Genomic DNA, 27970 nt, shown 5'->3' with positions numbered 1-27970 from the left:
CAATAAAGGAAAAGAAAAGGTGATTGAATAGCCGTTGGAAGCGCTCGATAATCTCCAAGGTAAGTTTTCGAGTATCGAAACTTAGATTTTGATTCGATTGAACAAAGTAATAAGCAATCGAAATTGTGCCCTTGTATGTGGCCATTGAGCGAATTGATATTCTTGATTAAGTAAATTGTGCATAAAAGTTTGTTATGAAATTGAAACAAAGATGTGAATGAATGTGCGAATTGTGATATCGGGCTAAGCCCAAGGCAATTGTGTGAGTTGTGATATCGGGCTAAGCCCAAGGCAATGGTGCGAGCTATGATATCGGGCTAAGCCCAAAGGCAATTGTGCGAGTTGTGATATCCGGGTTAAGTCCGAAGGCATTTGTGCGGGTTACCATAACCGGGCTATGTCCCAAGGCGTTTGAACAGTAGCTATATCCGGTTAAACTCCGAAGGTATGTGCTTTGAAAATTATAAGCTTGCTGGAAAATTTTCAGTTAATGCACTTGTGAAATTCCCAACAACAAGGTATGTGTTGTGTGTGCTTTGCACACTAGGAGTAAGTGCGTATGAATATTTGCTCCAATGATAAACGAGTTATCGGCCTTAACTAAGCCGTTATTTGTGTATGAATATAAGAGTTGGGATTGTGAAGTAAGCATGTCATTGAGAAATTGTGCATATGAATTATTGTTTAGCTACTTGAATGCTATGCTTTGGTTGTGTGTAAATTATGGCTCGAAACTTACTAAGCATAAATTGCTTACTCCGTTCCTTTGTTTCTCTGTTTTATAGATTTTGCTCGTTAGCGATCGGATCCAGGATCATTAAAGTCGAAGTCATCTACACTATCAAAGCCTCCATTTTGGTATAATTTTGGTTGAACTTTGAAATGGCATGTATAGGACTACCCTATTGTTGAAGTCATGTACCTTTCGGTTTTGTGTAAGCTTGGATAGCCATGCGAAAATGGCTTATATACGTTTTTAGTATGATTCTATAATCGTTTGTATGATGATCATTATGGGGTATGGAATTGTTTTGAAAATATTAGCCATTGGAATGGTTAATCATGATCACACTTTGTGCGATGTATGCAAAAAGGGCCAATTGAATCGTGGAAATCATGAAATTAGTAAAGGTTACCTTGAAAACAGATGCTGGCAGCAGCAGTGGTGTGGTTTTGAAAAATCACCAAAATTTTTAGGAATGGTATTGAATAGTGAATAAGTTATGTAATTGAACCTTGATGAGTCTACTTTCATATGGAAGAAACGAAACGGTCATAGAAGTTACATGTTAAGAGTTATTAAAGTTATTGTGAGACAGGGCCAGAACGGTTTCTGGGTCCCCTGTCGCGACTTTAAAAATTTACTATAAATCATCCAGAAAGAATTAGAAGTCATGCCTTATATGTACAGATTCCATTTTGAGTCTAGTTTCATTAGAAACAAACGGCACCAGGGTTAAAGCCCTGTACAGAGAGATATTTAATTTGTAACACGCGAAGGTCAGAGCAGTCGATCCCTGTAATATGGGTGACTTTAACTAATAAACTGTACCAATTGGCCTGACCAAAAATTCTAGAAATAAATCCATGGAAGGATATATGAGTCTAAATTCAGGGAAAATTTACGGAACCAGTTTCCAAGTTTTTAAACTCGAGATATGATTTTTAAGGCGACAGTGATGCAGTTTTCCAGCCTGTCTGGAAATGCCAAATTGGTCGGTGCTTTAAGAGGATTTAGCTCGTTAACCCCTCGTGTCCGACACCGGCGATGGTCTCGGGTTCGGGGTGTTACAGGGTTAGACGTTGTTAGTCTCGAGAGAGATAATAATATAACTTAGGGATTTTTACGGATCAAGTCAAATGAATAAATCGTCCGATTCAGAGTCAGATAACAAGTGAAGTCTAGGTAGATTTTTCCTTAGGTATTATCTCAATCAATCAAGTTTTCCAAAAGTAATTCCCCTCTATTTTCTGTGAATTCTTAGTTTAGTTAATTAGTTAAATAAACAAAACCCTTTTATTTTTTAGGCTAGATAATAAAAAGAAAGTTAATACTAGTACTTTTAGTTCCTTTGGGTTCGATAATCCAGTCTTGCTAAAGCTATACTACTGTTTGATAGGTACACTTGCCTTCATCGTGATAATAGTTAGTTTCAAGAACGATTCATTATAAATATTTAAAACCTGTCACGAATATCGCGTATCAAGTTTTTGATGCCGTTGCCGGGGAACTAAGAAATTAGGAACACTTGATTTTTATTACTTTAGCCATTTACTTTTACTTCAATTTAAATTTTATTCTAATTTTTATTACTAATTCTTCTTTTTTCCTTTTTCTGGCAGGTTCTTAAAGTTTATGACTAGAAGAAACCCGTCAGGACCATTACTTTTTGACAGTGAGATCGATTGCACAGTTCGCAGAAGCCAAACAGAAATAAGGCGAAGCTTAAGATACACAGAGAATGAGCAAAAGGACGATATTCAAACCACAACAGAGGAGATGGCTAAAAACCAAGAAAATCTGCTACCTCCTACAATTGCTATTAATCAAAATTCTGCTCCGCGCACTATGTATGATTATGCTAAACCTAATTTAATAGGAGCTGAGTCAAGTATAGTTAGACCTGCTATTGCTGCAAATAATTTTGAACTAAAACCTAACACAATTCAAATGATACAACAATTTGTTCAGTTTGATGGTTTGCAGGACGAGGATCCCAACGCTCACTTGGAAAATTTCCTAGAATTTTGTGATACCTTCAAAATTAATGGCGTTTCTAATGACGCCATTTGCCTTTGGTTGTTTCCCTTTTCGTTAAGGAATAAGGCTACACAATGGTTGAACTTATTACCACGAAGGTCAATCACTACTTGGGAACAAATGACTGAAAAATTTTTATTAAAATATTTTCCACGGCTAAAACAGCTAAATTACGTAATGATATCTCTTCTTTTGTGCAGATGGATTTAGAAACACTCTATGATGCATGGGAGAGATATAAGAACCTTTTGCAAAGATGCCCTCACCATGGGTTACTACTTTGGCTACAGGTTCAAACGTTCCATAATGGCCTGAATCCTTCGACTCGGTAGATGATTGATGTAGCCGCTGGAGGAACTATCAATAATAAGACACATGACGCAGCTTACGAATTTATTAAGGAGATGCCACTGAATAACTATCAGTGGCAAGTTATGAGAACAAAGTCGACGAAAGCAGCCAGTGTTTTCAACCTCGACGCGGTTACTATGCTATCTAACCAAGTAGAACTCTTAAATAAAAAGATTGATGGTTTGTGTGGTTCTACTCAGGTACATCCAGTGATGAGGTGCGATTCGAATAGAGGAGAAGCATGCATAGAATATCAACCCTTCAACCCTAGCATCGAGGAGGAACAAGTCCAATATATGGGTAACAATAACTCTAGATCCCAAAATGACCCACATTGCAATACATACAATGCAGGTTGGAGGAACCACCCAAATTTTTCACGGGAAGGCCAAGGAATTCAGAGACCACCTCCAGGCTACCAACAACCACCTTACCAACAGGAAGAGAAGTCGAACCTTAAAGAGATGCTCTCAAAGTTTATATCGGTGTCAGAAACTCATTTTTAGAATACCGAGACAGCACTTAAGAATCAACAAGCATCGATCCAAGGAGATATTTTCAAGCAATAGTAGAGGACCTACTCATGAAGAACGAAATCTACAAATCGAGGAGCTAGATGAATGGTGGACACATAAACCGAGAACACACGATAAACCAAAACTATGCCAAAACAAGCTCAATACCTTTTCAAATCAACTTAAGGTTGGAGATAAAGTTTTATTAGATGCTGCAGATCCTCACATTGTCACTGCCAAACCGAATGAAGAAATTCCTCTTATGATACTTAGCATTTTCCCATTCGGTACAATCGAGGTAAGTCATCCCAAGTTCGGAACTTTTAAGGTAAGCAATACCCACCTAAAACCTTATTTTCATGAGATTCATAGCAGGAACGAGGAGTATAAACTCCTCGAACCACCATGACCATTCAATGGAGAGTTAAGTTGAGCTTAGACTATAAATAAGCGCTTCTCGGGAGGCAACCCGAGCACTAAATATATTAACTTCTTTAAATTTTAGTGTTTAAAACCTAACTTACTAACGAAGCTCTTGAATACAGGTTTACCCCACAGACATGGCCAAGCACACAGGCGTGCTTATGGCCATGTGGAAACAGGGAAAAGATTTTCCCAACACGGGCTACGATAAATTGCCACGGCCATGAAACATGACAATGGGTGAACCTGCCAAAACAACAGGACGTGCGACACGCCCGTTCCTGGAAACCGTGGCCAAACCTGTCAAATTAACAAGGTAGTACGACATGCCCGTGCCAAGCAACCGTGGGCGAACCTGCCAAAACAACATTGGCATGGACCGTCATACAAGGGTGTGGGAGAAGAGAACAAAGATAGACACGGCCGTGCGACATAGTCGCGTGCACCAACACGCCCAAGATACACGGGGGTGGGGAAATTGTCAGTCGCGCCCAAATTCAAAATTCACGAATCACACTGGCAAAAATTAGGGAACACGGGCGTGTCCCCTAGCCGTGTGTCCCAAAATCTATAAATACCCTTCACTATTCATCATCCTCTTCACCTAAAATTCCTAACTTCACCTAAAATTCCTAACCCTAGCCGTTGCAAGTCTACACGGCCTCCTTGGCATGCCCGTGCGTCGCTTCCTACTCCATTTTCGACGCCCATTTTCATCTTTTTAGCATTTGTTTACTCTTTTCTCTTTTATTTTACTGATTTCTAGTGCAATTTATCATAGTAATCTACATTTTTCATGTTATTTTCATCTTTCTATCACTCAAATTTCGTATCTAGACTAGTTATCATCTTTTTCATGTTGAAATTCTTACTCATTGTAATGATCTTTCTGCTCCATTTGACTAGTTTAAAGTGAATATTTATAGTTAGGATAATAGAAAAACTCATAACTTTTGGTTGACATTTTCCATCAATAAAATATGCTACATAGAATTATTTGCCATTTTTTATGAAACTCATACTATTATCATGCTAATAATACACCATAACATTAATTGTTTTTTATTAAGTTTGCTAGTAGTTGTGACTGAGATTATTTGTTTTAATTTATGACTTTTGCTCTTTTGAATTTGTTTTCATCTTACGTTGAATATTCATCTCGACGAAATAATGGTTTTGCTTGCAGGTATACCATGTCGTCTTCACGAGGAAAGAAAGCCTCCGTCCCTGCTTCGAAGAAAAAGAAGAGAGCGTCATCTTCTTCGGGTCCTACCGTGAAAATTTGTCACCTTTTCTTGCAGTTCCCCATTGTGCCCCAAGAAGAACTTTTCCAGATTCTACAAGCCTGACCCTTGGAAGTGGGCCGCTGTATAGACTGGGCCGTGCTAGAACAAGTCCAACTCGTGGATGTCATTCGGACCCTTCTCACCACCGATCCTTGGGGGTTTTTCTTTGAGATTGTCGAGCTAACATATCTCGAACTCACGATGGAACTCTGCTCAACGTTCCATCTTCAGACCGTGATGGCTCGCTTTGATGACCTGGGGACAATCCAATTTTGCCTCGGTGGTCTAGTCCAACAATTGAACGTCCCAGAGTTCAGAACTGTACTGGGCCTTTACACTGAGGAGTTCATGAGGAGAATGAACTCCGCACTCTCAATTGCCACATCCATCACTCTTCTTCACAGTGTTGGAACACCCTCTCCCCCGATGCTGCCTCCTACAATCTTAGCCGATCCAAGGCATCGGCTCTCCCTCTATCTCTGAGGTACTTACACGTTATTTTGGCTCACACGTTAACAGGAAGACGAGAGAGCACTGGCTTCGTCAACACTCACGACGCCTACTTTCTTTGGTGTATGTCGCACGGGCACGTCATAGACCTTGCTTATTTTATTGCCCTCGCCATTCAACATCAGACAGAGTGGCATAGGAAGGGGGTCATCTCCATTGGGCCCTATGTGACGCGGTTGGCTCGGCACTTCAAGCTCCTCAGCACAGTATCTCAATCATCCTCCCTCACTCTCATGGGCCAGATGTCCCCACAGGGCATCTCGAGCATGCTAAGTAAGAGGATGATTGAGAAACGACGTGGCACTTTACCTCATCAGTACCGTCTCGCCCAATCCAACGAGGAGGAGGCCCCCGAGGACATTACTGATGATGCCCCTCCACGTCACGAGGACCCATCGTCTCAGCCACCACCTCCTTCTCGTCCAGTTCATACGGTGGCTTCATACACTGACATCTCTGAGCACCTTACCCGGTTCAAGCAACAGTGTTTTCAGCACTTCAATAACGTTGATGCTACTCTACAGCAAATTTGTCAGCACCTCCATATCTCATCGCCACCCCCACCTCGTGAACCATCTAGCGATGAAGATGTTTAAAAACTTTTATTTATTATTTTATGTTTTTACTTTTATTTTATTTTAAGACTACTTTTTATTTTTCTTTCACCTTATTTTTATTATGACTTATAATTATTATTTTACAATTTTTAATTTCGGCTAATTCATATTGAGTACTTACTCTTCCTTATATATTTCCTAAAAGAGTTCCTGATTCTATCACAGTTATAAAGAGCTCCAAAGCTCACTATTACTCAGGAACTTGAAACTCCACTAGGAAAGGTTCTCCACGACTACTATGTCCTGCTTGACCACGACCATAGCTACCACCAGATATAATATTCTTTTGGGGCAGGACTTTTGGACTAGTGAACCTCTACCACCGCCGGAGTATCCTCCTCCACCCTCACGCCGATTATTCTCCAAAACTCTAGTTCAAGGAAATTCATTCATCACTCAGGAAGTTTCACTTCTCTCCTTATCTTATGTTTATATTCTTTTCTATATATCTATCTTTGTACATTGAGGGCAATGTACATCTTAAGTGTGAGGGGGTATTCATTTCACTATCAGAAAAATCCCTGAATGATTGCCTTGTTCTCTTGAAAAGCTCTCATATCAGGTTTAGGATAAATTTTGATTGATTTATGACTTTTATTGATATATCTTGAATTAAAACATAGGGATTTATGCATTGCTTGTTTAAACTTTAAGACGTTAGGGAATCAAGCATGATAAGTTGATTTTTGAAGAATTAAAAACTTTTAGGTTGTTTCCCCAAGTTTAGGTATTACCTTGAGTTGGAATTCACAAGTTTAAACATCAAAAAGCCATAATTTTTGTGAGATCTTGAGCCTTTAGAGCATCTATTATTTCATAATTTTTTTCGTCTTGATTATGCATGTCAAGACCACACCATTTGATTTGATATTTCAAAATGATAAAGGCACTTAGGTTTAACCCACTCACTCCATAAAAGCCTACCTTCACAATTAACCCTTAGTGAACCCCTTTGAGCCTAACAACCCATTCATTTATTTACCCTCGATATTAACCCATAACACATTATTGTTGAAATCCCCTTAATTAATTTGATCCCTATTTTTGTCGAGATTTGAGTTGGAATAGTTGCTTAGCTATGTTTTATTCTATTTTGTAATTTGACTTGTTCTGAAAATATATATATATACATGTATACATATTAGTAATAGTGATCTTCTAAGCTAAAGAAGTTAAATTCCATATTCTGAGAAAAAGCCTTGTTGCACGCAATTGATGACTAGTCATTTTTCTAGTTAGGTAATTTTTCAATTCAATCTCGATTCTAACATTTTTCTTTCAGTTTGTGACCATACCCTCTAACCAAAGCCACAATACAGCCCACTAAATACCTTTTAATTGATGTTTCATCTCAATTTATAGTGGTGGAGATTTGATTTTCATGCAAGCCTATAGTAATGACTTTTCATTATTGACTATTGAATGCTTCATTTATTGTCCTTAAAACACCTCGAGTGATTTGAGTGAATCTTTAGTGAGGATGTGAAACTCTGTGATATTTTGAATCAAAGGTAATTACTTAAATGAGGGGAGACACCTATGTTTTCATGATAAAATGCTCAACTTGGAATGTTTGAAACTTTGATGTTCTTTCAGTTGAATTTTAAATGTATGATTACCTATGGATTATTTTGACATAGTATCAATAGAAATTATAAGTTGAGAAGAATTTATTTTGATTATGAGTTGATGATTTTGCTTGAGGACAAGAAAATGCTTAAGTGTGGGGGTATTTTATAAATCGTAATTCATACATATTTTTATTCCATGTTTAGCACATTTTATGCATGATTTTTCCTTAAAATTGGTGAATTCGATGCTCCTAATGCCTTAATTTCATGTTTTATACTTAGATGAGCATAGGAGAGTGAAAGGAACGAGAAACGGGCCAAAAAGGGAGAAAATAGGCGAACGTACGAAATCAACATGGCTTGGACCTCCTCACACAGGCAGACCACACGGCCGTGTCAATTTGGCAGAATCGAAGCACGACTCACACGGGTGGACCACACGCCTGTGCTTATTTAACAGGCTTGACCACGACCTTAAGCAATCGCACACGGGTGTGTTCCTGCCGAGCCCAAGTTTAGTCCAATTCGAAAAAGGCCAATTTTGAGGGTTCTTAGGCATTCTAAAGCATATAAATACACCCTAGAGGAGGAGGAAAAGGACACACATAGAGGGAAGCAGGGAACTGCTCAAGGAAAGCCGATTGATCCATCTTAGAAGCCATATTTATCATCAAGATTGAAGATCTCCCCTCAATTTCCCTTCAGGAGTTTTGGGTTTTTCTTTATGATTTGTATTCATTATTCTTCTGAGATGTTTACCTTTTTAGTTATGAACTAAAATCTCTAAATACCTAAGGGGAATGAAACCTATGACAGATCTTGTTATTATTATCTGAATTGTATGATAAATATTTGACTTCCTCTTAATTATGTGTTCTTAGTTCTTGTTTTGATATTCTAGGTTATTGATTCAAGTTAAGCTCTTATTCAGAGGAGGAATAGACCCTGTCTAAGAGTACATTTGTCATAATTAAGCGGAGTTGGTTGCGCACCTAGAGATAGGGTGATAAGATTTTGCCGGATTAGGGTTAGACGTTGTTAGTATCGAGAGAGATAATAATATAACTTAGGGGTTTCTATGGATCAAGTCAAATGAATAAATCGTCTGATTCAGAGTCAGATAACAAGTGAAGTCTAGGTGGATTTTTCCTTAGGTATTGTCTTAATCAATCAAGTTTTCCAAAAGTAATTCCCCAATTCTATTTTCTGTGAATTATTAGTTTAGTTAATTAGTTAGATAAACAAAACCCTTTTATTTTTTAGGCTAGATAATAAAAAGAAAGTTAATACTAGTACTTTTAGTTCCTTTGGGTTCGATAATCCGGTCTTGCTAAAGCTATACTACTGTTCGATAGGTACACTTACCTTCATCATGATAATAGCTAGTTTCAAGAATGATTCATTTTAAATATTTAAAACCTGTCACGAATATCGTGTATCAAAGATTTTCAGAGCACTCAGTGTGCTAGACTCCTTTATTACAGATGGCTAATATGAGTGAGAGATTCATATTCTCAAGATAATGTTTCGTTGTTGTGTTTTAGAAATTGAAAAACACTTACCATTGTTTGAGTTACATATAATAGTAATTTATCTATTGAGCATAAAGATGGCACCGTACAAAGTTTTATATGAGATCAGTGATAAAAAGAATTACGAGGTCGAAGTGATTAGAGAGACTAAAGAGAAGGTGAAAGTAATTTGTAATAGTTTAAAAGCAGTTTTAGATTGATAGAAAACATATGCAAAATTGATACATAAAAGCATTGAATTTTAGTTAGTGAACTGAGTGTTTGTGAAAGTATCTCAATTTAGTTATAAAGAGAAGTTGAGTTCGTGATTTATTGGGCTGTATGAGATTATTGAGGGAATGAGACCGTATGAGATTATCGTCAGAACTTGAGAAGATCCATAATGTTTTTCTTATATATATGACGTGATGATACAGATAAGATCCTTTATCTATAGTGTCTCTTTCAGAAGTAGAAACTCAGCTTGTTATGACATATAGCAAAGAATAGATCAGAATCTTGGCTCGTGAAATTGAAAAGTTGAGAAATGTGAGGCTTTGTGTAACACCCTAAAAATTTCTACAGTAAGATATTATCCTTAATACAGTAAAATAAGGAAATAAAGTGACAAGAGTTATGTCACTGGGAAGTATATTATGATATAATGATTCAAGAAAGGACTAAATTGTAAAAGTGAGAAAAGTTTTGTGGCCCAAGAGTAAATACTCAACATTTGAGGGATTAAAGTGTAAATATGAAAAACTTCAAGGACTAATAGTGCAAATATTTTAAGGGTGAAATGATATAGAAACCAAAGAAAATTGATGAATAAGGACCAAATTGAATAGGTGAAGAATTATAAGGGACTAAATTGCAATATTACCAAATTAAGTGATGACTCAAGAATGGAATTTTAAAAGATCACAAAGGGCAAAATGGTCAATTGGAAGAGAGAGAAATCTAGAAAGTAATGATGATGTTAGTGATATTTTATAGTTATTTAATTAGATAATTATTATTTATTTAATATTTTAATAAGATATTTTATTATTTTATTATTTTATTTAGTCTATATATATGTGCATGTGTGTGGAAAAAATATATATACACCATCCATCTTTCTCCATGCATTTCATTTTAGAAGAAAAGAGAAGAAAAAAAGTTTTGCTTTCTTTACAATTAGTCCTTTCACCAAAAATTCACCCTTTTCACCTAAAAATCAAAAGAATTTTTATAGCTACCAAGAGAGAAAATGTTAAGGAGACTAAGAGGAGTTGGAATATCAAGTTGGATACAAGAAATAGAAGTTGGAGGAGAGAGAAAAATCAAGTTAAAGATTTCAATATATTTTAAGTAGAGTTTCTCATGTAAGGTAATATCAAAAGCATGGAAATAATGTTAAGGTAGAGTTTTCTTATATAAGGATCCATGTTCTTGATATATTAGTGAAGGGAAATGAGAGAAAATAATGGGAAATATGGTAGAGAATGGAAATAAGAGTGTTATAAACTTGGTAATCAATATGTTGCACTAAAGTAGTTTTGGACAGTAGCAATAGGCTAAATTTGAAAAATCACCAAAGATGGTAGAAATTGAATTAGAAGCTTAGTGAGAGATGGAATTAAATCTTATTGAGTCTATTTTCATGTAAAAGAAATAGATAAAGTAAAGAAATTTTGTATTCTAAGATATTTATATTTTTGTGAGACTGGTTTAGAATAAATTTAAGATCCTCTGTTCTGACTTGGAAAAATCATTAAACATTATACAAAAATAATTTTGGGACTTAATTTATATGGTTAGATTCCTTGATGAGTCTATTTTTATAAGAAACAAATGATAACATCATTTTAATTCTGTTTAAAGAGATAATTAAACTTTAGTGAAGAGTGGTCAAAACTGTCAAATAGCAAAACGGGGGAGACTTTAATGAATAAAATGTATTAATTGGTTAAACTAAAATTATGAAAATTTTATGGTAAGAAGACATGTGAGTCTAGTTTTAGGTAAAATTAACTAATCTTAATTTGGAGTTCTGTATCTCAATATATAAATAATTTAGTGAATATGACTCAAATGGGTAGCTTTGAATTTACATATAAGTAAATAGTGAAATTATTGATAATGTTACTTATAAGCATATTATATAAATTAAGGATGTAGAATGGAGAGGAGGAGGAGGAAAATATGTATGAATATTCAACTAGTAGAGTTAATTTGCATGGTTTAGGCTCAGGGACTAAATTGAATAAAAGTAAAACTTTATGGGCAATTTTGTAAAAATGTTAAAAATTACCAATTTGCATGAAGTGGATTATTTTATTATTTAAAATTCCAAAATTGAATAAAATAATTAATTTAGTTCAAGATCGGGGAAAAACATGTTTTAAGGATTAAATTGAAAAGTGTTGAAATTATAAAAATTCGATATTTTATAGAATACATGGGTTGTTATCAATTTGTATGGGAATAACGGCTAGAAATAAGGATTAAATTACAAGAATTTTTATTTTTAAATGCATGAAATATTGATATAATGAATTACGGTTTATGTTTATGAAGAAATGGCAAGAGAATGATATTTATCATGATATGTCAATATGTGATTATCTTTGATATGTTGATACAAGGAAATTAAGTATATTGAGACGAGTAATAAATTCAAGTAAAACATGTCGAGAAAAAAAAGTATGTTTAAGGGACAATATGATTGATTTTAATTTGTTCCAAATATGAATATTAGATGAAATAAAATATCTAATAAATAAATCGTAACTCCGGTAATGCTCCGTAACTCTATTCCGGTGACGGATTCAGGTTAGGGCGTTACACTATGTGAGAAACTGATGAGGCTAGTGAAAGCAAATCACTAATCTTTTCTCTGATAAGATTTTTAGGGATGAAAATCCTAAAGGGGGAGAGTTGTAACAACCCGTTTTTAGGGTTAATCGGAACAGTGGTTTTAGGACCACAAATCTGTCATTAAAAAATTTATTTTATTATTATTTTGAGGTCTATTGCATGTTATAATTATAGTATAAAAAATTCATTAAGAAATTTTACCGTTTGTGTACTCAATTTGTGAAAAGGGACTAAATCGCGTAAAGTGCGAAAGTTGGGTTCTATTAGCTAAATGTTTTAAATAGCTATAGAACTTTAAAGTGGAGGTCCTTATGTGGTAATTAGACCATTAAATGAGTTAGTGGATGTGCTTGGCTTCGCATTTATGAAATTATTAAAGTTAGGTAAGGGTATTTTGGTAAAAAGACAAATAAAGATAAAATAAGCAAAAGAAATAAAGATATCATCTTTATTTCATCTTCACCAACAATTTATACCAGCAAAAAACAACGATGAAAGCTTGAAAATTTTGGCTAAGAATATCCCTTGCATGGTAAGTGATTTTTGTCCCGTTTTTGTTGATTTTTATATTTTCAGAATCGTTGTTGCTTAATCTATTTAATGAGGGGGCTAATTCACAAAACCATTGAATAGTTTAATATTTTTCATTGATGAGTATAATAGGAATTTGAAGTTTAATGGAAGAATATGAGTCCTTATTGATAGTTAAACACTTTTTGTTAAGTGAATTTTTGTGAAATTGACAATTAATGGCTAAATTGATAAATGTGAAAACTTTGTGGTTAAAATACGAAGTAAATGAAAGGTGTGGTCTACTAGGGACACTAGTGATATTCGGCAATAGTTGGATGGTACTAAATTGCATGAATTTGCATTTTTATGATATAGGGACTAAATTGTAAAGAAGTTGAAATATTAGGGGCAAAAATATAATTTTGCCATAAAGTGAATTATGGGCTGTTTTGATACATGAACATTTGGCTAAGCTTAATTCTGGTTAAAAATGGTTAATTTGCATGTTTTGAGCTAAGGGACTAAAATGAATAAAAGTAAAACTTTAGGGGTAGTTTGTAAAAATGTCACAAATGACCAAATTGTATGAAATGAAGTGTTTTACTATTTAAATTAAAATGTTGAATGAAATTATTAATTTAGATCAAGATCGGGTGGAAAATCAAGGAAAATAGAAAATTACCAAAATGCCCCTGGACTTTGGTATATCTACAATTTAGCTAGGTAAGTTCGCATGTTAATAAGCACATTATAATTGAGTTTTAATGCTTTGTATTGAATGGTTGATGAATATAATTGTACGGAAATATTCGATGAAGCTTCAGCTATGAAATGGCACTTAGTATGTGAGATCAAGATAGCTTCGGCTATGCATTGGCACTTAGTGTGCAAGATCTAGATAGCTTCGGCTATGCATTGGCACTTAGTGTGCAAGATTGAGATAGCTTCGGCTATGCATTGGCACTTAGTGTGCGTGATTGAGTTAGCTTCAGCTACGTATTGGCACTTAGTGTGTGAGATTTCCAAGTAACCAATATTATTCCACATATTCCATCGGGTAAATAAAAGATGTGGTTGAGTATGAGTTTGATACGAGATGGTACAGGTATGTAAGGAAATTCAATTGAGTATTGAAACCATGAAATTATGAGTTCATGATCATTGTGGGAATGATTTTATTTTAATCTTGTGATTAATGGTATATTTTTATGATGTATAAATACATAGTAAAATTGGTTGATGGTTATGTGTTAGCCTTTTGGGTCAAATTGAGTTGTGATATGCTCCATTTTACTCACGTAAATTGTGGTTTAACGAATATGATAAAAAGGTAAAAATTGGCAATTTCTTTGATTAGAATTGCTACTGAAAGCGTGGAAAAGTATGAGTTATTAGATGATCAAAATATGCTTATACACATACTTGGAATGTGAATTTACTAAGTCGGGTGTACTTATACTATGTTGTTTTGAGATGGTTAGATAATTTATGTGATAATTAAAAATTGAGATGTTAATGTTGTTTAGGCTAAGGTCAATATATATAGGTTGAATTGACTAACGTGGGTTATGCTTATAAATTAAAGTTATAAGTTTTATTTCTTTTAAATTACGAACTTACTAAGCATTTTATGCTTTCTTTGTATTAATTTCTTTGTGTGCTTAGATATCGGAAGTTCGTTTGAGTTGGAAGTTGGCAGAGATCTCATCACACTATCTATCGGCTATTTTGGTACCTATGGTTTTATAATTTCAGTTATAATGGTATGTATAGGTCGTTTTGGCTAATGATAGCCTACATGTTTTGGTTATGTGTATAACCATGTGATTTGGCTTATTTTGGTATACTTGGTTATGTATATATTTGAAATGGCCTTTTATGATATGGTGTTGTATATGTATGTGTTAATGCTCTTTGCTGATATGGTTTATAATTGCTTGTGAATGGCTTGTGGAAGTTTAGCATCTAGGCTAGCTAATGGTTTGAAACTTATATGGTATGCTTGTGGTGTAGGCAAGGTAAAATGGTTGGTTGAAGTAATGGTTATAGATGCTTTGTGAAAGTGAAATTGGCATGAATTGAATAGGCCAAACATGATAAAATGAGCATGTTAATTGTTGGTATTAAAATGGTGATTTATGCTTGGTTGGAGTTGATGTTAAATGCTTATTTATGCCTTTGATGTGTGTTAATTGGGTTGGTGTTGATATATGCAAATTCGAGTGGCAAGATGGCTTGGTAAATAGCCTAGTTTTGTTCACATAGCCTAGCACACGGGCATGTGGTTTGGCCGTGTGGCACCCAGTTTTTACACGGCCTGGACAGGCGTATGTGGCCATTTCGAAGGGTACATGGGCTAGACACACAGGCGTGTGGTCTGGCCGTGTGACCCAAGTCAGAGAGTTACACGGGGTCACACATAGGTTGGGACACGGCCATGTGATCCCATTTTGAATGCCTATATGGCCTGAGACATGGTCATGTCTCTTGGCCGTGTGAGTGACACGGTCGGCGCACACGGGCGTGTGGCCCTGTAGTTTGTAAAATTTTCAAAGTTTTCGAGAAATTTCCTAAGTTATCGGTTTAGTCCCGAACCACTCCCAAAGCATGTTTAGGGCCTTATAGGCTCGTGTTAGGGACATTATCATTGAATACAATTGGTTTTAATTAGCTGAGGATTTATGATTCAAATTGTATGATTGATTGCATTGTAAGTCCGGTAACTCCTCGTAACCCTGTTTTGGTGTTGGATACGGGTTAGGGGTGTTACACACACCGCTGAGACACACGCCCGTGTCTCTGCCCGTATAGACAAAAAAACAGGCCATTTACCAAGCCATTTTGCCACCCATTTTGTACATACCAATACAAGCCCAAATGGTACCATTTTAAGAAACAAATATGCAACCAAAAGTTATCAATCAATACACAATCATACTATATCCATTTCAACAATTTCAATACTCAATTCAAATTCATTTACCTATTCTATTACTTATCAACTCAACTTGTTTTACTAGACATAATTCACATATATAATTCATATGGTTAAACCATTCCAACATGCATTACCAATTCAACTTCATTCACTCAATTTAGGTTATTTATCTAATTCAATACAAATCCATTTACACAACTTAATACATTAAAAAATTTATTATCACAAGCCAACTCAAATGGCCTATAGATACATGTTCATCAAACATACTCAAAATGACTCAAGCCTATACATGCCATATACCATATATACATAACTTCAAAATTACCAAAATAGATGTTCGATAGTGTGATGAAGTCTCTAACGATCCCCGAAATCAAGCTAGCTTTAAAACACTATAAAACATAGAAAAATAAACAAAGTAAGCTATAAAGCTTAGTAAGTTATTATGAAATATACTTAACAAATCATAATACACAAATAATCAATTTGAACTATATAACATATAATTCATGAAAACAACAAACCTTCCATATGCTTAATCATATCCTTATATGCAAATCCATAACTTCTTATACTTAAATCTCATATTTTACATATACATACTTGTACAATTTTGTAACTAAATCATACCTTTTCGGAACACTGTCGAATACTCGGTATCTCACACACTAAGTGCCAATACATAGCTGAAGCTGTTATAATTTTGCACACTAAGTGCCTTACATAGCCGAAGCTATCTCGGTCTCTCACACTAGGTACCAAATATAGTTGAAGCTATTCCAAATCACACACTAAGTGCCATATATATAGCTGAAGCTTTCTTGAATCGCACACTATGTGCCACATATATATATCCGAATTGTCGTCAAACATGACTATAAGTTCATAAACATAATTTATGCAATATCAAAACATTTAAATCATAATTGTAACAATGCTTATCACAAACGAACTTACCTCGGATGTGAAAACAGCGAATTGAGTCGATTAGTCGATAACTTTATCTTTTCCCCGATCCAAGTCTGTATTTCACTTTTCTTGATCTAAATATATTCAAAATTAACTTATTTAATCATCTATTCATTCAATTTAGTCCAAAACACTCTTTAAGGCACATTTATACTTTTACCCTTAAACTTTCACATTTTTCATAATTTAGTCCTTGTCACATAAAATTGCAAATTCATGCAATTTAGTACAAACCCATGCTTAGCCGAATTTAATAAATGTTAGTAGCAGCCCATATTTTCAATTTATTCACACTTTTAACCACCACATTTCACATTTTCTCATTTTAATCCTTTTTTGACATTTTTGTCAAAAATCACTTTACAAAAACTATTAATCTAACATTAAACCTTCCAAATCTATCATAAATCATCAAATTACTCAAGCATTCAATAATGGCAACATGAAAAATCTTTAACAGTTTTGAAATTTAAGGTACGGGCTAGCTAGAATACAAAGTAACGATCACAAAAACACAAAAATTCATTAAAAACAGATCAAAAACACATACATAATTGAAAGGAATGAGATTGTCGAAATTTTAACACCAAATGGTTAGGTTTTTCTTCTTCAATCGGTTAAGAACACCATTAATGAATGAAATTTGATTTTAGTTTTATTAATTAAAACATTGTTTGTCTTGTTACCAATTTGCCATTATAAATAATTCATATTTACACAAATTCCAAACCAAATATCATCCACTAACTCAAAATTCGGCTATTTACTTCATAAGGACTTAAACTTTAAGGTTCTATAGGTATTTAACACCTTTGGCTTTTGTTTTATTAATGTTAACCTTTATTAACTATTTTACTTAATTAACCTTTAAAAATATTAGTAATTACACCAATTGCCACTCCACTAGCATCCACTATCTCATAAATGGGCTACTTGTCAGATAAGGACCTCTATATTTAAGTTCTATAGCTATTTGACACCTTTAGCTTATAGAATGCAACTTTTATGCTTTACGCGATTTAGTCCTTTTTACAGAATTAACCACTCATTTCTTTACGAATTTTTCACACGAACATTCTATCATACTGTAAACCTTACTAAAATAATAAAATAAATATTTTAACTTCGAATTGTGGTCCTGAAACCACTGTTCTGATTAATCCCTAAAAACGGGTTGTTACATCTTATGTCATTGAAAATTTTAGATTCTAATGGTTGTAGGATAGTAATTGATTCAAATGGCTTAAAATTTTATCATAAGGCTCTTTTTTTGATGCGAGGATAGAAAAAGGGTAGTCTATACATTCTGTAAGGGTCAACAATTACTAGTGTGACTATGATTACCGAAGAAAAGCTAAAATAGGCACCACGTCATGACAAGAATCAACCTGATGTCACGACAAAACAACGTGACTCTCTCTCCATCGATTCTGATTCAACCAAACTTTGGCACATGTGACTAGGTTATATAAGTTAGAAAGGTGCAATAGAGGTCTTCTAAAAAACACTAGAGTTGGTAAGTTAGGTTTCTGCGAGCATTGCGTTTTCGGGAAACAAACTTAAGCCAATTTTGATTCACTTCATTCCTATTTATGGGGTCCATCTTTTGACCTCTCAAAATGAGGTAATAAATATTTCCTAACTTTTATTGATGATCACTCCAAGAAAGTTTGGGTTTATTTCTTGAAACAAAAAAGTGAAGTCTTTGTAATCTTCAAATAGTGGAAGACTTTTAGAAAAACAAACCAGAAAATCTGTGAAGTGATTGAGAATGGATAATGGTCATGAGTTCTATTCGTCAGAGTGAACATGAAGGAATTGAAAGACATCAAACCTTCGTTGGAGCTCTGCAGCAGAATGGAGTTATAAAAAGAATAAATAGAACCTTGCTAGAAAAGGCTAGATGCATGCTTGTCTAATGCAGGCTTAGGGAAGGAATTTTGGGTTGAAGCCGTAAACCTAACAAGTTATTTACTAAATCGATCTTCTCATTGAGCATTGAACAGTAAAGTTCTAGATAAGATATGGTCAGGTAATCCTCCCAATTATTCTAATCTTAGAATTTTCAGTTGTCTTGGTTATGCTAAAGTTAGCAAGGGAAAGTTCAAACCAAGGGTCGTTATATGCATCTTTCTGGGATACTCTGCCGGTACAAAAGGTTTAAGTTGAAGTGTTTGAATTTCAAAAAAATAATTATTAGTAGAGATGTTACGTTTGATAAATCTGTCATATTTCAATCAGAAAAGGGGACTTCTACTTTTAAAGACACAACAAATCTGAGTGTCTTAAGCAATGTAGAGTCAAAAGCCAAAATAGGGGGTGACGTCCAGACAAGAAAATTCCCAACATCGCAATGACACAATGAACAGAGGTATCGTGTAACACCCTATACCCGATCTTGTTGCCCGATCTGAGCTATAGGATATTACAACTATTAAACTTTAACACCATTCACAATTTTAATAAAAAATAATTAAATAATTCATTTATAATTATTTCCATGCTATTTAATTAAAATAGGACCTAATTCAAGCTTAGGAAAAATTTAAAAAAACGGGAACAATTCATGATTTAAATGAAACTTTTAGAAAGTTTTGAGTAAAAAGTGAAAACAGAGGTCACATAGCTGTGTGGCTAGGCCATGTGACACAGCTCAGCCTGTGTGGTCAAGAACATGGCCATGTGGCCAAACCGCGTAACTCCCTGTACCCGTATAACTTAGGGACGCATGACCATGTCACCAGGCTGTGTAACTCTCTCAAGCCGTGTAGACAAGCGTGCACCAAAAATCGAAGAAGCCACATGGTGGTGTCATGCAACCGTGTGGGACACATGGCAGTGTGGCAGACCGTGTGTGCCCAAAATATCTTCAAACACAAGCTAATTTACCTACAAATTCTTAGACACCAAGCCATGCATTTACCATTACATTAGCCCATTAAAAATGTATCAAAACATAACAAAATATACTAATTCACATTCAACCTATGTGCTTAACCAATATGCCCTCATTGGCACCATATTTCAATATAAACAAGGACCAACAAATTATTCTTATTCAATCACCAAATCAATTCCAAATAACATATGCCATAAACAACCATTTATACCAAACTTTCTAATGCTAATATATCCTAACCGAAGTTCCAAAAGATTACCAAAATAAAATAATCATTTCAACAACAAATCTCCAAGGAATACATCAAATGACAAATTACCCCTTTAATATACCAAATACCAAAATCAAGTTTACCATTCAAATGGCAGAAATCACCATCTCACAAAATAGGATCAATATGATATACCTAATTAGTTCTACCACATTCATCACAAGTTGATCTTGGAAAAATTAACATTATATACCAACTTTAGCCACATTACAAAACCAACTAGAACTTTAAATTCATCAACTTCAAAACCCTGTATACATGCCACAAAACTGAAAATAACAAATCAAAAACTACCCAAATAGGAGTTTGATAGTGTGAGCCTTGAAGTTGATCTATCCAACCAATTTTGCAAAATGTTAACGATAGAAAACAAAAACAAACCGAGTAAGCTTAAATAGCTTAGTAAGTTCATAGTTAAAATTCAAATCAACTTACTTTAATTAAACATTTGAAAACTAAAACACTTAGACTAATCAAACCTAATAATCATTTACAAAAATACATAGAATTAATGTTGAAAATAGTTCATCAGATACTTTGCTCCTCAATGGTTCAATCAAAATCATTCATATATGTATATATCTACATTTCATTACATCAATACCACAATGAAACATTCTTGCATGATCATTCTTTGATATAAACCTACTATTGAATAAACATCAGAAATGTCCAATCATTTTAACATCAATCACAATTTTTTTAACTATAATAACATGAGTCGGGTACTCAGGTAACCATATCACACTAAAGAGCATTGAAATGCTAACAGAGGCACCAACGTGCAAACTCCTACAAGCATGCATCCAAACCCTATTGACATGTCAATCGTATCCTAACCATTTACTATGTTCAAACAGGCATTTAAACAGAGTTTATGAACATTTAATAATTTAGAAGATCTTCTAGAAATAAATTCATACACAAATTTCCAAACAACTAAGTTCATTTCAAAATCATAAAATCATATTTCCCAAATGTTGAACAACTACTAAATATTTACTTTCTCACCTATACTTAATTGCAACAATTTAAAATTCCAATTTATTAACAAAACTAACCTAAAAAACAATTGAATCAAATTACAGTAGCACAAATTAACATGCATATATATACTATGAACTTACCTAGTATATTCATCTATCGAGTAGATTTGTAGGGACTAATCTATGATTTTCCCTTTTCCTCGGTTATTCTCCGTATGGTTCAATTCTTGATCTATATAATGATTAAATCCACTTTACCAAGTTCAAATGCAATTCAAATTCATTTCTATGCACATGACCTGTAAATTTCATTTTATAAATTTTCATTGAACTTTCACTCTTTGTTCAATTTAGTCCTTGAAATCAAAACTATTAAAAACTTCACAATTAACCCCAATATATCCAAACCAAATTAAATATCAACCTAAATCAGCTTTCAAACACTTGAAGTTTTTCTAAATTTACAAGCTAAGCTTTAATTATTTTCATATTAGTCCCTAAACTAAAAATTAATAAAAATTCCTTTACAAAATAGTCCTCAACAACAACCGAGTTCACAAATTCATCATTTAATCACAAGAACACCTAGAATTCATTAACGGAAATTTTCAAAAACCTTTAATAGTTTTACAAAATATTCTTTAGGTTCGCTACATTAAGCTACAATGATCTCAAAAACATAAAATTTACTAAAAACAGAATTGAAAATGCTTACCATGCATGAGTTTTTGTAATATCCTGATTTTGGGCCTAGTCGGAATAGTGGTTTCGTGACCACAAAATCCGAGATAGAAATAATTATTTTATGATTATTTTGAGGTCTATGATATGATTGCATGATTGTGTGAAAATTTCGTGAAGAAATTTTATGCATAAAGTGCTTAAATTGAAATTAGAGACTAAATCAAATAATTTGCAAAACTTGCATTCTAGAAGTTTCTAGTATGAAATTGTTTTGAAATATTAACTAGGAGGTCTTAAACAGAAATTTTACCAATTTCTAAGTCTATGGACAAAAATTGGACATGGATGGAATTTTTGGAAAGTTTAGTAGTAAGGGCATTTTGGTCATTTAGGGGTAAAATGAATTAAAATACAAAATTAAAAGCCAATTTTCTCATCTTCAACCCCATGGCTGAATTTAGCAAGGAGAAACCATGGCTAGGGTTTTTCAAGCTTCCAAGCTCGATTGTAAGTCCGTTCTAGCTTCGTTTTTAACAATTTTTACGTTTTTGGAGTCCCGGTAGCTCGATTAAGCTTATGCTAGCAATAATTCAACCTAGGGTTCATATTTGGAAAAATACCCATAGGTGAAATTTGTGTATTTTGGTGTTTTATGATAGAATATGAGGTGTTAAATTATGTTAGACAACTTGTACTACTCGGTTTTAAGCGAAAACGAGCAAAAGGGCTTAATCGGTAAAAATACCTAATAGTAATAAGTACATGTTTGAGTGAGAATTTGATGTTTCCATAGAAGGGAAAAATGATCAGCATGTCATAAAACATAAGAAAATAGGCTGAAGTTTAATTTACGAGCTTTGGGGAAAAGTGTAAATATGTGAAAGTTTAGGGCAAAAGCGTAATTTTGCAAAAATATGAGTTTGGGTCAATTTGAATAATGTGAGTCCGAATTGGACTATATTTTAAATGATAGAGCAAGGAAAACTAAAATTCGGGCTAAAATGGGGAAAATACCAAGTTGTGGACGAAATGGTAAAAGTAGCCATTTTAGCATACGAGGTAAGTTCATGTGTAAATAATGTAGTATAATTGTTATTTTTAAGTTATTGATGTTAATTATATGATATGCTGATTTTATCATGAAATATATGCTTTGTGGTTATTTTGAATAAAATGAAAATTATGTGAATTATTTGTTAAATATAAAGTGCTACTAGAGTATTGGTTTCGGTATTTTACGGAAGATGGCATGGAGATGTGTCAGGAAAATCCCGTTTGAACCTTAGGAATAGATTAGGATACAAGTGACATTTCACTAGGATATTTGGGCATCCGAACTCGTTGAGTTGAGTCCGAGTTCACTTATGGATGCCAATGTCTGAACTCGTTCAGTTGAGTCCGAGTTCGAGAGATGTAACTAGGCATCCGATCTCGTTGAGTTGAGTCCGATTTCACTTATGGATGCGAACGCCCGAGCTCGTTGAGTTGGGTCCGAGTTCACTTATTGGCGGGTTACATGGTAGCTTGGCTACATATGTGGCACTTATGTGCAAACTTTCCATGTATCCGAATTATATCCCGATGTGTTCAACGGGTAAAATTCTACTCAAATGGAGGAATACTCGAGATGAAAGGGACGTATTGGTAAGTTTTGTGAAATGAATACTTTGAACAGGTATGTACTTAACCCTCGGGTCAAAAACTCGATATAACAACAATATGGTAAGATCATAAATGAAAATGTAATATGAATGTCTCGGTGATGATTATGCAAATGATGTTTTATGTTTGCTTATATAATTGTGTTACTTGCTATTTGCATGTGAGCTTACTAAGCATTTATGCTTACTTCCTCCTTTTCATTCCTTGTAGTGTTGACAAGCCAGCTCGGAAATCGGGAACGGTCGGAGGCATGCTCACACTATCCGTATACCATCTTGGCATAATGGCTTGCATATTTTGAGTATGCCATGTATAGCATTATAATCATTTTGTATATATGGTCTTATGATATGGTTATTGAGTGGTATGGAAATGCTTGGTAATGATTAGCCATTGAAATGGCTAATCATGATCATATTTGGTGTTATGTATGCTAAATTTCTAGCTAATTCATGGAAACCATGAAATAGGTAAAATTTACCCTAAAATAGATTCAGACAGCAGCAGTGACGTGAGTTTGAAAAATCATTAAAAATAGTAGAGATACAATTAGATGGTGAATAAAATATGGAATTGAATAATTATGAGTCTATTTTCATATGGATGGAATAAAACAGGTATATAAGTTATATTTTATTAGATGTTTAAATTTTTGTGAAACAGGGCCAGAGCAATTTCTGGATCCCCTGTTTTGACTTTGGAAATTCACCATAAATTTTTAAAAGATAATTAGAAGTCATGATTTATATGTACAGATTCCTTATTGAGTCTAGTTTTATTAGAAACAAACTACATAGTCATTGAAACTCTGTACAGGGAGATATCGAATTCATAATACACAGAGGTCAGAGCAGTCGAACCCTGAAATAGGGGAGAATTTAACTAATAAATTGTACTAATTTGCTTCACCAAAAATTCTAGAAAAAAATTAGTAAATAGATATATGAGTCTAGTTTCAGGGAAAATTTACTAAATTGGATTTAGAGTTTTGTAACTCGAGATATGAATTTATAAGCAACTGTGATGCAAATTGCTAGCTTGACTGAAAATTTTAAAAATAAATTGTTTGAGCTGTTTAAGTAATGAATTAAGTCTGTTAACACCTCGTGTTCAACTCCGGCGACGGTATCGGGTACGGGGCGTTACAGTTTTGGTGGTATCAGAGCAGGTTTAGTCTGTTCTCGAACTAACCTAGCATGTGTAAAATTTTAGCTATACATGCCATTGATCTGTGATAGTGTGATGTCTTCCAACGCGTATGAGTACCATCTTATTTAGACAGGGTACTCTCCAACCGAGCTGTGCCGACCATGTTCAATGTTATGTGAAGCTATTTGAGTAAAATTATGATTATGATAAGTCTCGGTTCAGAAAAGTATGAATAAAAGTTTATGATACATATGTGATAAATATTCATATTTGCTTAATGCTCATATGATGTAGTGTATGTGGCTTACTTGATAAGATGAACGAAATAAATAGAAAGTAGTAGAGGTATGAATAAAAGTCATAATATTATGATACGAATGAAAATGTCCTTGTCTTGATTTGGACGTCTAACGTTGATGAATGCTAATGATATATAATTTTTATGAGATAAAGGATTATAATGAAATGAAATTATCTATGTTAATTAAATTGTTGGATTGAATTATATGATTGTAATGACATGTACATGATGATGCATGAAATGAAAGTTGTGATTGTGATGCAAATATCTATGTTTTTTTGGCCTTATATGATGTCATGAGCATGAATAAATTTAATTAAATGAATGGATAAGTAAAGCTATCTAGAAAACATAGAATGTATGCATAAGTATATTGTCTAAATGGGACAATAGGAAAATTTGTGTAAGCCAACATGAATGTTGCATTGCACGAATGAATGACATGATTTTGATGATGTTGCTATGATGATGGAAGTTGTGTCATATGTGTATGTATAAGAAAGTCGAGTCGAGGTCCTACAACCCTCCCCTTACCGAAATGGTACTTATAATGGAATTTCATGAGATTTGTATTGAATAAGTTTCGGTTGAGAACCCAAAGAGTTCAATGATAGAATAATTATAAGTATGATCGAGATTGAAAATCAGTGATAAGTAAAGTCGAGTCGATAAAGTATCGGATTGATATAAAGATTATTGGAATTATGCACTGTCCCAGTTAGAGAAGGAATTCTCTTTGGTAAATCGAATTACTTAGGTGCAAGGTCGAGAAAAGTGTAAATTGAAATTTATTCAGAACTGGCCTTCTTTAGTGAATGGTTTAATATGAAATTTGTGATGGAAGAACTAGTTGGGGAAATGATATTTGAAATGTGAACTATCTGAGTGTGACATTATGGTTGGACAGATTTAGCGATCTCTTTTGAGATGTTCTATGTGTTTACCCGTTCTCAGAAATATTTCTATGGCTATTGATCTTCTGAAGAAATTCTTATTATATGGGAATGTCTTCTAATTCTGGTGTTGGATGAAAGCATTGGTAGTCTGACTGGTTTATAATTTATATTGCTCTATTTCATCTGGTATACTATTTCATTTCGTCAGATAAGAATTGATGAGAGAATACATATGATATTATGATCCTGTTTCTTCTACTTGATGCTTCATCTGATATATATGTATGGGAAGATATATTGATCTTGTTATATTTGATTTTAGTGGGATTAAATGATGTTTTCTTTTGGACTTTCTTTCTTTGAAGAATTATCGGGGTATTCTGTATTTTCTCTATGAGTTTGGTTTTCGATTTTCTAGCATAATATCGTATCTTGGGTTTCTTTATCCTGGATCTCTTTATTCTGGATTTCTTTATTCTGGGTTTCTCTATCTTGGATTTCTTTATTCGGTTTTCTTATTATCTTTGTTCCATAATTTGTCAATTATGACTCATGTTCAAAGTACGTTCTTCATCTCGTGATAATCATGTCAAATATGACTATACTTCTAATTTGATCTTGGTAATGTGGTGATTTTAGTATTGGGATTTTTTCTAATTTCTGTGTAAGGATTTGACATCAGTAAAGGCATAGGTGATAAAAGCGCGAGTTTCAGTCGGTATGGTGAATTATTTATTTGAAAGATTTCATGTGACAATTATGTCAGGATTAGTTTTCTCAAGTCTGATAATATAATTTCATTTTTGTACTGATAAAAGAGTAAATAGTCTGAACGAGAAGTGTATATTTATTAGAAAGAGTTTGATATTAGTTAAAGTCACTACGAATGATAAGGTTTTCGTCTTGTGAAAGCTGAAAAGTTTATTACATGTTGACAAAGTTTGGATAGATGAGAATATTGGTAACCGAAGCGTCTGAACTAGACTAGTCTACATTGAGTAAAGACTTCCTGACTTTCAGTAATGTACTGTTGTATGAATTGTGATGTGTTTCAAGACAGTGAGGTAATGTGATAGTTTAGAGCATTCGATGTTACATAAAATCGGAGTTGTTAAAGGGGTTAAAGCCGAGCATTGGGATCTATCAAAATTATCCTTGTCAGTGTTGATATTGGGATGGAAATGAGAAGGATTATTCTTGAGGCCATATCAGAATTATTTCCATAGCGGAAAGAGGAAAATGTGATGTATCCTATTGTTAAATGTTTGGCGAGATCTGTAAATCATATCTATATTGAATGAATTCCTACTTATCAGATTCATGGAATTTCAGGTCTCTTTGATTGTTGGATTTCTTGGAATTCCAGTCTCCATTAATCAAGTTAAGATCCGGGTTTTATGTCATGATATCATGGGAAACTGAGAAGGGTTGAAAATTTAAGAATAGTTGAGAGTTGAGACTGTAAGCTTTCAGATCATATGAGAAATTAAAGAGATGTATTGGAGGTACGGCCTAAGTGAAAGTTCTTCGGCACCGAATATGAGATTAAAAGTGAAGACCACTTTTCTGGTAAGATTTTCGGGGACGACTGCTCTGACCTTCGCGCGGTATAACTTGAATATCTCTCTGTATAGGACTTTAATGCTGATGCCGTTTGTTTCTAATGAAACTAGACTCAAAATGGAATCTGTACATATAAGGTATGTCTCCTAATTATTTCTGGATAATTTATAGTAAATTTTTAAAGTTGCGACAGGGAACCCAGAAACCGTTCTGGCCCTGTCTCACAATAGCTTTAATATCTCTTAACATGTAACTCCTACGACCATTTCGTTTCTTCCATATGAAAATAGACTCATCAATGTTCATTTACATAGCTGATTCACTATTTAATACCATTCCTACAAATTTTGGTGATTTTCACATTCACGTTACTGCAGCTGGCAGCATCTGTTTTTAAGGTAGGTCTTACCTATTTTGTAGTCTCCATGAACCAACTAGTCTTGCCTTACATAGGTCCACATATGATCATTTTAACCATGCCAATGGCTGATCATGTGACCAACATTCCCATTTCAATTCATAGTCACATCATGACACCATATATATATATACAAACCGCAAATAGTTTAAGTTGATACTTCACTATTACGAGCCATTTTCGCATGGCCGTACACATATACATCATAACATATTTAAACCAACAAGGGGTAGTCCTATACATGCCATTTCAAGTTCAACCAAGAATTTATACCAAAATGGGGGCTTGATAGTGTGGATGACTTGACTTCA

The 27970-nt window shown here is 34.0% G+C and overlaps 1 non-coding gene across 1 annotated transcript; it reads right to left on the bottom strand.

Annotated features, from left to right (window-relative positions):
• Positions 1-2928: 2928 nt before the first annotated feature.
• Positions 2929-3035, bottom strand: LOC128280183 (small nucleolar RNA R71). Its single transcript, XR_008270363.1, has one exon. It is a non-coding gene; the product is annotated as a small nucleolar RNA R71 (small nucleolar RNA).
• Positions 3036-27970: the final 24935 nt, after the last annotated feature.

The sequence above is a fragment of the Gossypium arboreum genome, chromosome 8 (genome assembly GCF_025698485.1).
Source record: "Gossypium arboreum isolate Shixiya-1 chromosome 8, ASM2569848v2, whole genome shotgun sequence".
NCBI classification, from domain to species: Eukaryota; Viridiplantae; Streptophyta; class Magnoliopsida; order Malvales; family Malvaceae; genus Gossypium; species Gossypium arboreum.
Note: the sequence above shows the minus strand (reverse complement) of the source record. Positions and strands in the feature narration are given on the sequence as shown.